Consider the following 13,567-nt stretch of genomic DNA (forward strand, 5'->3'; position numbering starts at 1 on the left):
TGTGTTGGCTGGTGTTGTAAGAGGCTTCGCCTAAAACGTGGATATGGCTACACAAATACCGCGTTCTTAAAGTAAAACCTTCATATAATGTTTCCATTCAAGCGTATCCCATCTTTACTCATCTAAATGCATGACCAAGCGAGGAAAAGCAAGAACAAACCACAAACTGCTTTAAACCGAGCGCGAATCTTGTCGTGTGTCCTCCTACTTTAGCGGCCCGCTGATACTTTTTACGTATCATATAATTGTACATGCAATAACAAGTTTTCATAGTTAAACAAAACATGTCTTTGTGTAACAATAAAGCTAAAGGAGCTTTTTACATGCTGCATTAGTAGAAAATGAATCATTGAGAAAGACGGAACGGTGCTTGCCAGGCGGGTCTTCAAGGTGTCCTGGCCCTCCGAGAATGGTGCCAGTCCGAAGTCACAATATGGCGGCATTCGCATGCATACCATAGCGCAGCAGCGCCGTATTTCCCTCTAGGTAATATAGTGAGAAAATATTTGGTATCAGCAGAATTAAATGCACCCCTCACAGTACGGGGTTACGCTCAGTCGATATAGGGCATCGATAAAAACCCGCCTGCGAGTGGAATCTGCACACCACCATTCTCCCCGGGACTCTCAGTGGTGGGTGAGGAGGACACCTTTACCGTGAACACTTCAACCGGATTGTCAAAGGGATGCTCACACACATTCCGATTGTGTTTGCTTCTCCCCACATAGGGCCACGTGCGACGGATGCTACGGATGGTGGAAGATAGACATAGCTCCCTTTTGCTGTGCCTATAGTCCAATAATAGTTAGATCGCACAGGATGTGTGGATATATATTTATGATTTAAGCAAATCTACATTGAAAAACCTAAATATATTTGCAGGTAACATTGCCGCACACGCACAGATATACATATATACTGTACTGAAGGCAATGGGCAGTGGGCATGGTGCTGGTGAAAGAGAAGAAGACAACGAGAAGTGCTTGCTTCGCCATTTCGATATATTTCTGCGCTATTCAATGCTATTTCAATAACTATTAGGAAATTTATGCTCCATAATAATTTCGAATAATCCACCCATCTCTTGGCCAATCCCCCATCGTGGGTAGGAGCCACATGCATCACAGGCCACAACAACAACAACAACAATAGCGCCGACCTGTTTAAGCCTACCGCTACAGCCTAGAACGAGTGCTCCTAGGTGAGACTCCCGTTGCATTTCGTGGAGCAGCTGGGTTTCTCTTCGACATCCTGGAACTCCGCAGTCGGACAACTACCACCAGCTGTTGCAATGGATGAAACAGGACCGTCCCAGACTGCTGCTCCCGTGCCCCCGGCCATCGTCTGCTCTGGCGTCATCCGGCAGCGTGATCGGGCTATATTTAGCGGCACAGACGACCACGACGTGCAAGACTGACTCGCCGAATATGACCGCGTTAGCGCCTATAGTTAGTGGGACAACCGCGCCAAGCTCTCAAATGTCACGTTTTACTTGACTGATGCGGCAAACCATGGCTCCGCAATCATGAAGCCGATTTTACCACCTGGTCGGCTTTCACGACAACTTTGGCTGAGGTCCACGGCCTTGCCGCCGGTCGCCGGCTTCGCGCTGAGCAGCGCTTGCGTGGTCGAGCTCAACACCAGGACGAGACCTTCATCATTTATAGTGAGGACGTGCTCTCGCTCTGCAAGCGCGTCAACTCATCTATGAACGAAGCAGACAAGATCAAGCACGTCATGAAAGGTATCGATGACCATGCCTTCCAGATGCTCGTCGCGAAGAGTCCCCGGAGAATTTCCGAGGTCATACAGCTTTGTCAGCAGTATACGACGAGCTGCCCAAGCAGCGCGCGTCAAGTCGCGCTGCTCAGCAGGACACCGCGGATCTATCTCCGTTGGATTTCGGCCGCTACGCTGCCGACATCCCTGCTTTAATGCCGGAGATAAAGCAGTTCATCCGTCAGGAAGTCGCGAGCCAACTCTCTCTGGCGAATAGTACACCCGAGCCGTCGAGAACCTTGGCTCCTTCGCTTCGTCACGCCATTCAGACGCAAGTTGCCGCGGCGCTGCCATCTGCCCCACCTCCGCAGCCTGCAGCTGGACCGCTAACTTACGCTGACGTTGTTGCCTGGCCTTGCACTCCTCCGGCTCGTGATGCCTATCGGCCCACCGGCATCTTCCATGTGCCCGATTGTCGCGTCCGATTGTCGTCCCTTACTCTGCCGCGGGAGCCCCTGTCGTCATCCCGTGGCGTACGCCTGATAACCGGCCAATATGCTATTCCTGCCATTTTGCGGGCCACGTATCACGATTCTGCCGCCGTCGCAGCCCCCGTTTACTTGACAGTGGGGGCGCCTCAAGCTATACAGGCCTGCTCGACTTCCGCATCAGGGCCCATCTAACCTTCCTTCCGGACTCGTGTTACACTAGCCTCCCCTTCGATTCACGCCGGTCCCCTTCCCCACGTCGCCGATCCATTTCCCCGATGGTTCGCGGACCCAGCCCAGCCCGACAGGAAAACTAACAGTTGCAGTTCCCGAGGCAACCATCTTGAACGTCGAACATCTCAAGCTCTCATTCTGTCCCGGCGAACGAAATTGAACTGTCCGTAGACGGCGTCACCGTACACGCACTTACCGACACCGGAGCCGCCGTTTCTATTATTAGTGAGGAGCCGCAATTTGAACAAAGTGATCATTCCCCTTACCTCCCTTTCTCTGCGTACGGTAACTTCGCGTCGCATTCAGCCTTCAGCGTCGTGCACAGCCCGGGTCGTCATTCAAAGCGTTATGTATGTTATCGAATTTGTCGTCCTACCTCGTTCCTCGCACGACGTTGTTATTGGATGGAATTTGCTATCTGTCAATAAAGCTCTTATCGATTGAGCTCGTGCCGAACTTACATTATCAGTGCCGTGCTTTGACCCTGATAACCATAATTCTCCTAAAGGTGCCGCCTCTGACATCGATATCTTACCTTTCTCCGCCGCTCTGGTTCCTGTGCCATGTAAATCTGCTGCGAACTCATATGTTCTGTTTACGCCGTCGGCAACTTGTGCGCTCCGCCGGACCTTTCTGCTTCCGTTTGCTGTCGTCACTTTTTGCGAAGGTTCTGCTGCCCTTTACGTGTGCAATCCGTCCGCCTGCCCATCATTACTACTCCGCGGCCAGTGCCTGGGCACCTCTGTAGCTTTCGATTGCGTTCTCCCAACCATCATGTTTGGTGATGCGGCATCACTTCCGAGTTTTGCCGTCACTCCTGCCGCCGCAACCGATGCCCCTGTATACGTCTTCGCTTGTGCCGTCGGCGCAGAACTCGCACCTGCGCAGCACACAGAAATCATCAAGCTCCTCCAACGTTTTCGTTCCTCATTTCACATTGACCAAACATCCTTGGGCCAAGCGTCCGCAGTCATTTACCGGTCAACAAACTCCGGACACCGGTCAACAAACACCATTGCGCCAGCGTCCGTATCGTGTGTTGGCCGCTCAACACCGTATCATCGACCAGCACGTTGACGACACGATGGAACGTGGCATCATCCAGCCTTCTAACAGTCCCTAGGCATCTCCGGTTGTCCTCGTTAAAAAAAGATGGCCTCATTTGGTTCTGCGTCGACTATCGCCGCCTTAACCGAATAACGCGCAAAGATGTATATCCTCTGCCGCGCATCGACAATGGCTTGGACTGTCTGCAGAGAGCGGAATTCTTTTCCTCGCTGGATCTACGCTCCGGGTACTGGCAAGTGCCATTGGCAGAGACTGATCGCCAAAAGACAGCCTTTGTAACGCCTGATGGGCTATATGAATTTACCGTCATGGCATTCGGCCTCTGCAACGCGCCTGCCACTTTCGAGCGAATGATAGACACCATTCTTCGAGGGCTAAAGTGGAAAACGTGCATCTGTTATTTAGATGACATTGCGTTTTTTTTTTTCCACAGACAGTGCGTCGCACCTCAGCCGCGTCGAGCAAGTCCTTGCGTGCCTCTCCACTGCAGGACTGCAACTAGATTTGAAGAAATGCCACTTCGGCGCTCGCACGCTTACTATTCTCGGCCATGTAGTTTCAAAAGACGATACCCTCCCGGACCCCGCGAAACATAGCGCCGTATCTGAGTTCCCTTAACCAACCTCCATGAAAGAGCTTCGCAGCTTCATCGGCCTGTGCTCGCATTTCCGACACTTCATCCATAACTTTGCCTCTATCATCGCCCCCTTGACGCAGCTTCTCACCGGCAGTTCTGACATATCATCCTGGCCCCCGGCGTGCGACGACGCATTCCAAGAACTGCGACGCGTTCTCACCTCTCTAGTACTGCGACACTTCGATCCCTCTGCTCCAACTGAGATCCATGCGGACGCGCACAACGCAAGGATGGCTTCGAAGAGTACGTCATCGCGTATGCCAGCCGCACCCTTACCAAAGCCGAGGCGAACTACTAGGTTACTGAGAATTAATGTCTGGCCATCATTTGGGCTATCGGAAAATTTCGACCTTATGTGTACGGGCGCCCATTTGACATCGTGACCCACCATCATGCCCTATGCTGGTTATCTTCACTAAAAGATCAAACTGGTCGGCTCGCCCGTTAGGCATTGCGCCTACAAGAGTACGACATCCGCGTTGTTTATCGCTAGGGCCGAAAGCATTCAGGCACTGACACTCTATCCCGGTCACCCCTGCCCTCTGGTCCTGTCCGCTCGTCTTTTTCCACCTACGGAGCTCAACATTTCCGCCATGCCATCAGAGCAGCGCAAAGACCCATGGATCTCTTCGCTTATTGACTTCCTGTCTAGCCAGTCGCAAGCGCCGATCTCTCGGACGCTCCTTCGTCAAGCCGCGCACTTTCATTCGGGATAACCTCCTGTACCGCCGCAACTACAATTCAAGCGACCGCAAGTGGTTGCTTGTATACCCCGACACCTCCGCTCCGACATCTGCGCCACGTTCCACGACGACCCACAATGCGGCCATGCTGGCGTACTAAAGACATACTCTCGCCTCCAGCTTCGGTACTACTGGCGCGGTATGTACCGTTTCATTCGCCAGTATGTCCGGTCATGCCGCATATGCCAACGACGCAAGACGCTACTTCAGCATGCGACCGGCCCCTTGCAACCTTTACCATGCCCCGCGCGCGCGTTCGACCGCGTCGGCATTGACCTATACGGTCCGTTTCCCAACACTCCATGCGGCAACCGCTGGGTTTTAACGCGATAGCGTTAAGGAGCTCGTGTCCAAGAAAAGCCGGTGTCGTCGGCGTCCGCGGCGTTGGCCGTGAGCGATAAATCACGGCAGGCACTTCATAAATAAAAAGCAACTTCCAAGGTGGGCTGGGTGGGAATCGAACCAGGGTCTCCGGAGTGTGAGACGGAGACGTTACCACTGAGCCACGAGTTTTTTTTTTTTTCTTAAATGGAGAATACTGAGCCACGAGTTCGATGCTTCAAAGCGGTACAAAAGCGCCTCTAGTGAACGCGGTGTTGCCTTAGAAACGAGTTGTTTCTACGGCTCAGGCGTGCGTCGCTTGCTCAGGCGCACATTTCGTTGTCGCGCCGAACGCTGCGTTGCTCGACGCTCACCGCGTCCGATGTGGGGCGCGTAGTCGCTGCGCCGTAGCCCATTGTCTTACACCCCTTGGCGGGTCGACGGGAACGCTGTCGCGTTCCACTCTTGAAGGCGAAGCTTAAGCGTCCTCCAATTGTTTTTGTAGCTAAAGCTACACTACGCGGGTTGGAGCCGAGCTTCGCGTGCGTGTGCGCCTTCCATACTGCGCATGCCTCACCTTCGCCGCCGCCGACTGCGTCGCTTTCCAGAGGTGTGACGTCGCAGTCTCCGCAGACGCGCCGCCGCCGTGTGCGTCCGCTGCTGCATTTAAGGCCTAAATATAGTCTGACGTAGCGTGAACGCGCGCACTCGTTACGTCACTTTGGGGAGAACAACAGTGCCTATAGTTCGACCCATGGTTCGACGCACTGGCGCCGCCAACGTAAGCAGACGCGGCCAACCAGGCCCACGCGCTCCGACGCCCACGGCGTCTAACGACGCTCGCCCGCGCGCCGATAACGATAACGATAAGGCGCCTTTACGATTGCGGCGCCACGCGGCACTGCGCAAGCGCGAGGAGGGCGCACCGTGCGTCGATACATGTCGATTGTCGATACATGTGTCCGGGGCATAATAGGTTCAATAACAGCCTTGTGTACTTAGAAGTCTTGGGTTCGAAACCTGCCATCGGACAATCTTATTACTGCTTGTTTAGTTAATTATATCGCGCTACTGGCTGGTCTGTAACGTCAGAAAGCCGTTTGAAGCGAAAGGGACGAAGTGTAGAGACAACTCCATGTACAAACCATCATACCTGTGCTGGCTGAATCGCCCTGCTTGCAGTTCTCATAGACACTAGCGCCATTTTCCTGGACTATTTATTGAATGAAACTCCATGCATGAAACTGTTAACTCGTAAATTACTTCGCTCTGCCGTTCCAGATGGCGCCACCATCCCGTTAAACGCGTTCGGTGTTAGAGGCGAGATAAGTGCGAAAATGTGCCTCGAACTCAGCAAGAAAGCTTCGCTTTTATATGGAGCTGGAAGGTCCTGCGTAGGGCAGATATCCGTTAGGCCATCAGAGTTACAGGATGTGGGAGCCAAGGGAAGGGAAGCGCAGATGTGCATGGCAGGAAATTAGGCGGGATGATGAAATCAGGAAACTAGCAACCGCTGGTTCGAACCAGCTAACGCAAAAAAAAAAAGTTTTTCACACACAAATACATTATAACATCGCAGTATAAAAATCACCACGGCAAAGTTATTTGGTCGTCATCGATTCCGAGATGTCTGCGCTAAAATGCTTGTCGCTGTTTTTGCAGCACTTTTTCTTAATGCACTCCTCCTGGAAACACACTGCTTCGACACATGCAGCTCCGCTCTTGGCGCAAATGGCAGGACGCTTTATAAGCTTCGCCTTATGGAGCAGAACGCGATAGCATTCAAAGATCCCTGACTTTCTCTAACGTGAAAGAGCGTAGGTTAGAGCGTGTTGGTATGCCATAACTGAGGTTTTTCAGCGCACGAGAAGGGACGAAAGACAGTGGCGAGACGAGGACACAGCGCTTCCAGGCCAACTGGCGCTTAAGTAACCATAATTATTTTTTTTTTCTAGAAACGCCGGCGACGAGCGCTACGCACGAAGGCGAGTGAACACCGTCTTGATGGTGTTGCAAGGAATTGAGCGAGGCGACCGCTCTTAGTAAGACAGCCCTCAAACGACCGCTGTAAATTGGGTTTGTGTTTCCGAGCAACGGTGTTATGTTTTCTCGTATATTCAAATTACAATCCGACGCTATCGTGTCTGTAGGTTGTGAGCAAGTCAAACTTTGCGAATTTTCGGGCGCATTTTACGTTGAGAAATTCAAATTATTTCACTAACCCCTCTGCGCCGCGCGGATGGCCTGCGTGGATAGGGATGTGGGGTTCAGAATATTTTCTTTCTTTAATGCGGAATATGTGGTCGCCGCTGGCGCCGATACCGATACAGGATTTCTTGCGGCACGGGGGCCTTATAACATTTTCATCCTTTGAGGCTTTTCGTCTCCCGAAACAATACGGCATTATTGCAAGTTCTGACTTTTAACACCGCACCCTCGTTATTTTACTCCACGGAACGCCATGTCACGCTGATAAAGGCACGCGGTTTGTGACAGGGAAGTGCAGTGAGCCCATCATCGGTCACCGTTTTGTAACACCGCGCTATTTAAAGCATGATACCAATTGTTATGGATTGGTGCTGATTCCAACAACCCAGTATTTGGCGAAACCGTGCGCCATGCCTCCCACAAGGCGCCCCAGGGGCCTCAAAGACTTGATTCGTAAGCCCCTCTCATTGTCTATAGACTTCCTGTACAAAGCAGATCGGTTGTTGTACGTGTAAACACAGCTTGGTAGTACTTCGCCTAAAGGCAGGCTTCCTGATTAAATCGAACTAAAGAAAAATGCTGGCAAGGTTCGGGGGAGCAAGATAAGCGTGAAATGGTGGCCATTTCCCAGAGTGCATTTCTTCTCATTCTTTTACTCGCCGACCTAATGCATAACAAGAATTCAAAGTGGCAGAGATACCATAGCTTTATCCAATCGCGGGGCTTTGGGGCGTTCTAAGCGTGGTATTGTACAAATCGTCCACAGAACGATCAAAACGTCCGGAAACAGTAAAAGCTGTATGTCTTATTCCATCTCTTATCGACAGCCGTACGGAGTGTGAGTAGCGCCTAGTAAACAAAGAGCCTACATTAAGAATGAGAGTATCAGTTCACGCAGTGGGCCTCGTGTAGTCGATACGTTATCGCGATGTAAAACGACTGACGCGCTAGGTGCTTCTGCGAACTCATAACACCACTTGCACCATCGCAGCACACTTTGCACAACCGACGTTTCTACAATCACGAACCTAGGCGTGAAATCTATGGCAGACCTGTTTCTTTTTTTTTTTTTTTCAGAGCTCACTTTGTATGCATTCGAGTTCATCGCTTCGAATTGAACACGACATTGCCACGGAGATATGTGTCGTCAATGAGTGCCAAGCAAACAGCACTATCGCAATCAATACACAAGACTCTCAGAAGTCCGTTTCGTTTAATGCTGCTTGACAATATTGACCTGTAGCACGACGGCGACGAAAACACAGGGTGCTGCGCTATTTTACCATAAAGCACACTTTACGGCGAATTCGAACCTCAGAACGGGGCTCACCGCAGTGGAGTCCACGCAGCTATGTCGACAACTGTTGGCAAGAGAGGTCTCTTCGCCGTTTTATTCCTTACATGCCTGCCTCGCCTCCTTTCAGTCACAGCAACGGTTAGGGAGGGCCTGCTCCACGCGATGAAGTCGATCCAGGAGTTCCCAGACTCGCCGGTTGCTCTCATCGCACAAGGAGACAGCCTCTCCATCGATGTTCAGCACAGCTTTCCCATTTCCTTAACGATGTGGACATGTAATGGCGTGAACAGTTCGTGCTACCAATCCTTTCTTCGCTACATCACGCAGTCTGATCGTTTTCCGAGGCCCAGGTTCGTCATCGTACCGTGGCACGGCGGCTTGCCTGCAGGCATCGTCGAGGAGGTTCGACGGCTCGACAATCTCGACCCAAACGTGTACTGGATCTTCGCTGTCGATCAACACTCGGACGTGTTAGGGTTGCTTCCAAATCACTCCTGTCAGGTCGTCACAGTGACTGCGAAAGACGTCAGCATCGCTGCGAACGGGTACAAGTCTTGCAACAATCGAGTGATGACTTCTACCCTGGAATGGAAAACCTTGGTGGAACCCATTAAACCCAGAGGAACATACCCAAGGGATGGCAGCTTTGCGTACACGCTCGACAGTAAGAAAACTACGCATGACTGCCACTATCTGACACCTGGGGCTTTAAGGGTAAGAACATATGTCCATTTCCCGTTGAGGCTTCCCGAAGCATTTGCTCTCTTAGGGGCCTATTCCACTATCAACTCTACTCTTAATTTGCGTTGCGCTGATCGGAACTCCGGTGAAGCTCTTCTCAGAGAAAGGCGCATCGATTTTATCCTCCACTCAACGCTGCACAAGAAGCCGACTTCTTTCGCCGAGTACAGATATGCACTCTATCACCCTTTGTCGCTTTGTTTCTACGTCCGTGTTCGTGTGTCTGTCCCGCCGTCTTTTTCTGATGTGTGGCTCTCTTTCTTCCTTTATTTCGTTTGCTTGACGCCTTTCTGCTTCGTAATTATTTCTATTTTTCACGCCCAAGGCCTCCGTTGCCCGATGGAACACATTCGGTTGTCTAGTGTTATCATGTTCTTTGTGAGCACATTTCTGGGCCGTAGTCCACACGGTTTAAACGTTGGTACCCCAGCGGCAAGGCTGGGTGTTGTGGCCTGGTTGCTAGCGACGTTCTTTGTCGGAAACTACTTGCAGAGCAGCATCACTGCTTCCAGGAGCTTACCAGGGCTTATGGGCGAGATCCTGACAACAGAGCAGTTGTTAAAGAATTTGTACGAAGGAACCTTCGCTCCTTGCGTTTCAGATCATGCCTTTGAAATGCTCGAGAATGAAACAGCCCAAACGGTGTCGAAGCCACTCGCTAGAGTTCTTGACAAGTGTCATTCGAACGACATTGACACGCTCGGGACCGGCTGTATGGAGAAAGTGCGACAGGGAACGCATATTTATTTCAGCACGTGCCAGGAAAGTGAACTTCGAGTAGCATTCATGAACGAAATTGTTGCTGGAGAAAATACCTTGGGAGCCTCGCAAACATACTCTGCCGTGCACAGTCGTTCCCAATTCAGGTAAATGTTTGATATACTTATATTTGTAACATCCTCTCTCCCTAAGCGTCCTTATGAACTGTGATTATAAAAATTCAAATTCTCGCAAATTCAGGTTGATCAAAGCATTATTTCACAATCAAATCAACAATATTGTATACGTGGCTCTGGAATGGTGCGAAAAGGGGCCACGCGGGTCTTGGCCTCGAGCGTTCGCCTGGTGGCGCTTCTGATCGAATGACGTAATTCGTGGCTTCTACGTTAGTTCTCGTTCTCGTTGTCGCTTTTATTCGGACATTTCAAGAAATGTCTACTTCTACTTCAGTGTCACATAACTCAAAAACAGGGTATAAGTTCGCAAAAAGGATGAAAGATGTAATGTAACACAGAATGTCACTCACGAAACGCTCCCGAAACATGCCACCAACATGAGAAATGAATTAAATTTGTGAGCTTTGCATGCCAGAACCTCTATATGTTTGAGCCTGAAAAAGAGGCTTGAAACATGGCCGATACGGGAAGGTGATGTCAAAATTGCTAATAGACATTGGCTTTATTTAATAAACATAAATGGAATTGTGCGATGGCAGGATTCCGGCGAGGACTCCTAGCACAACAGCTCGTTTTTACTCAGTCAGCTTACACTTACTTTATTTCATACTGCCGCTAGAGCTAGGACACTTACATTTCGTGCAATATTCTAACATGTTGCTGTCGCATTCATTGCTTGGCCCTATAGCGAAACCGTAGTATTTCATCACTAAGGTGAAGCCGGACAGGTACTTACCTTCCGCAAAGTCCCAAGAATGGAGCGAAGAATTCTTCCCATTGATTGACCTTTCGATCCGCCTGAATAAGGCCAAACAACGACAGCGATAGCAAGCTTCAAGTGTTGCAATGAAGGCAAGGTATATTAAGGCATGGTTGTGAAGGGCACGGGACAATGTATGACGTCACGTATCATAGACGTAGCCAATTATTTAGAAAAGTCAATTGTTTTCGCATTCAAACCTCGTAATGATACTAAAGTGACTGCCCATCTTTTATGGATTTGCCGCACTTGCGGCCAAACGCTCTGCACTTCTGTGGAGAACCACTCTACTCGTGGACAACTTTCAGTGGCTATGAAGCGAAAGCTATGAGCGCTGTTTTGATCCCACCGATGGCATCGGTTGTTGGGAACTCGGCGCTGACGCCCGTGGTTGTACTTGGGTCGCAAGCCCCAAGGGTAGCGTTGGCCTGGCGGCCTGGGGTACAACTGGAAGCATCCGAAGGTCCCGGCAAAGCATGAGTCGACTGGTAACAACAAAACAACTTGTTTATTTTAACATCGCAAAGAGTTGGCGGTCAGGTTGACCGAAGTAGAGAGACGGGAGAGCACTTTACTCAACAGAAGAAATCGGAGCCCTCCATTGGCGTCCGGGGGCAGCTGTTTTTATACTCTCGCAGTTGAGGGCAAGAAGGAACCCCTCAATAGACGAGCACGTGAATGTACAATGGGCTAATGGTGACGCACACTGTCGTAGCGCTGCCGGTCGGGCACAATGACTGGAATGAGAGGGTGATCCCTGCTGTCGCATCGCCTGGTTCGGGCACAATGGCACATACACTCACACACGCACATGAAGACACGTGGCATCGGAACATGCCTGGAAACGCCTGGAAACGCCTGGCGGGGAGCGTTGCGGCGACGCCGAACGGGCCAAAATGTCTGCCGCCCCGCCGCAGTCGCGCCGGCAAAACCGCGTGTCGCAAGCGAAACGCAACAGACCGCCCCGCCGGGGGAAGGAGATCCCGATGGACAGGGGACTGCATCCGCTGTCCGGAGGGATGTCGCTCGATGATGCTCATAACCGAAGTCGGGCGTCCCTCGACGTTTCTTGAGCGCAGCGCACAGAGAAGGCCTCGTTCTCTCGTTCAGGTTCGCACGGGACACTGCAAAGTGACTTCGGGAGAGTTCACATTTTTGCTCTCGTTCCCGGCAAGCGTTAGAACTACGCTGAAACTCAACCGCTCAGTCAGCAAGTACGGCACAACCCTCACTAAGCCCTGCCAGGCTCTTTCCCCTTTTTATACCACTGCCTAGTTCCTTACAGTAGTCTAGCATCACTCAGAACGCGTCCATAAATTGAAAAATTGCACTAGAAAGCATATCATCACTTTGAAACACTAAACAAAAGCAATATGTTAAAAAAAAATCCTGCCTCAGGAAGAAAAACATCAGTAACAAACAATTTTTAGGCTGATTCCTACGTTAGGGGCTTCGACTTAAGCCATCGGTGTTACCGTTGAGACTCCCCTTTTTGTAACGCACCTCAAAGGAATATTGTTGTAAAGCGAGGCTCCAGCGCAGGAGGCGGCCATTTTTGGGAGAGATGGTCTGCAGCCATTGGAGAGGGCAGTGATCCGTCTCAATGATAAACCTCGAGCCGGCTAGATAGCATGACAATTTCTGAACGGCCCACACGAGACATGCACACTCTTTCTCGGTGGCGCTATACGCCTGCTCACGACTGGTCAGCTTACGACTAGCATACAGGACGGGGTGTTCTACTTCTCCATTTTCCCGTTGGCACAGTACAACGCCCATGCCTCGCTCACTAGCATCGCACTGAACAACGAACCCTTTTGTATAGTCTGGCGATCGTAGCACAGGCTGGCTTGTTAGGGCACTCTTTAGGGCGCTAAAAGCTCTTTCCTTTGTCTCGTCCCAGACGACTGTTTGAGGCTCTGACTTTCTTAGAGCATCCGTCAGGGGAGCCGCGATATCAGAGTACCTGGGGATGTACCTCTGATAGTAGCCGGCGACACCTAAGAACGACCGAATATCGGTCTTCGTGCGCGGTTGCGGAAAGTCTCGCACAGCGGCCACTTTTATTTCAGAGGGGCGGCGACGACCCTGACCAATCACGTGACCGAGGTAGACAACCTCGGCCTGTGCTAACTGGCACTTAGGAGCCTTGACTGTCAAGCCCGCTTCGCGCAGGCGGGTTAGCACTGCCCGCAAGTGTGCCATATGCTCAGACCAGGATGCGGAGAATATCGCTACGTCGTCTAGATACGGTAAAGCGAATTCTTGCTGTCCCCGCAACACTTTATCCATGAGGCTTGAAAAACAGTATGGCGCGTTCCTCAAACCAAAACTCAACACTTTAGGACGGAATGTTCCCATTGGTGAAATGAACGCCGCATACCTACTAGCCTCTTCTGTAAGTGGAACCTGCCAATAACCCCTGACAAGATCTAGGGTGGAAATAAACTGAGCG

This window comes from Dermacentor variabilis, chromosome 10 (genome assembly GCF_050947875.1).
Source record: "Dermacentor variabilis isolate Ectoservices chromosome 10, ASM5094787v1, whole genome shotgun sequence".
Lineage (NCBI taxonomy): Eukaryota > Metazoa > Arthropoda > Arachnida > Ixodida > Ixodidae > Dermacentor > Dermacentor variabilis.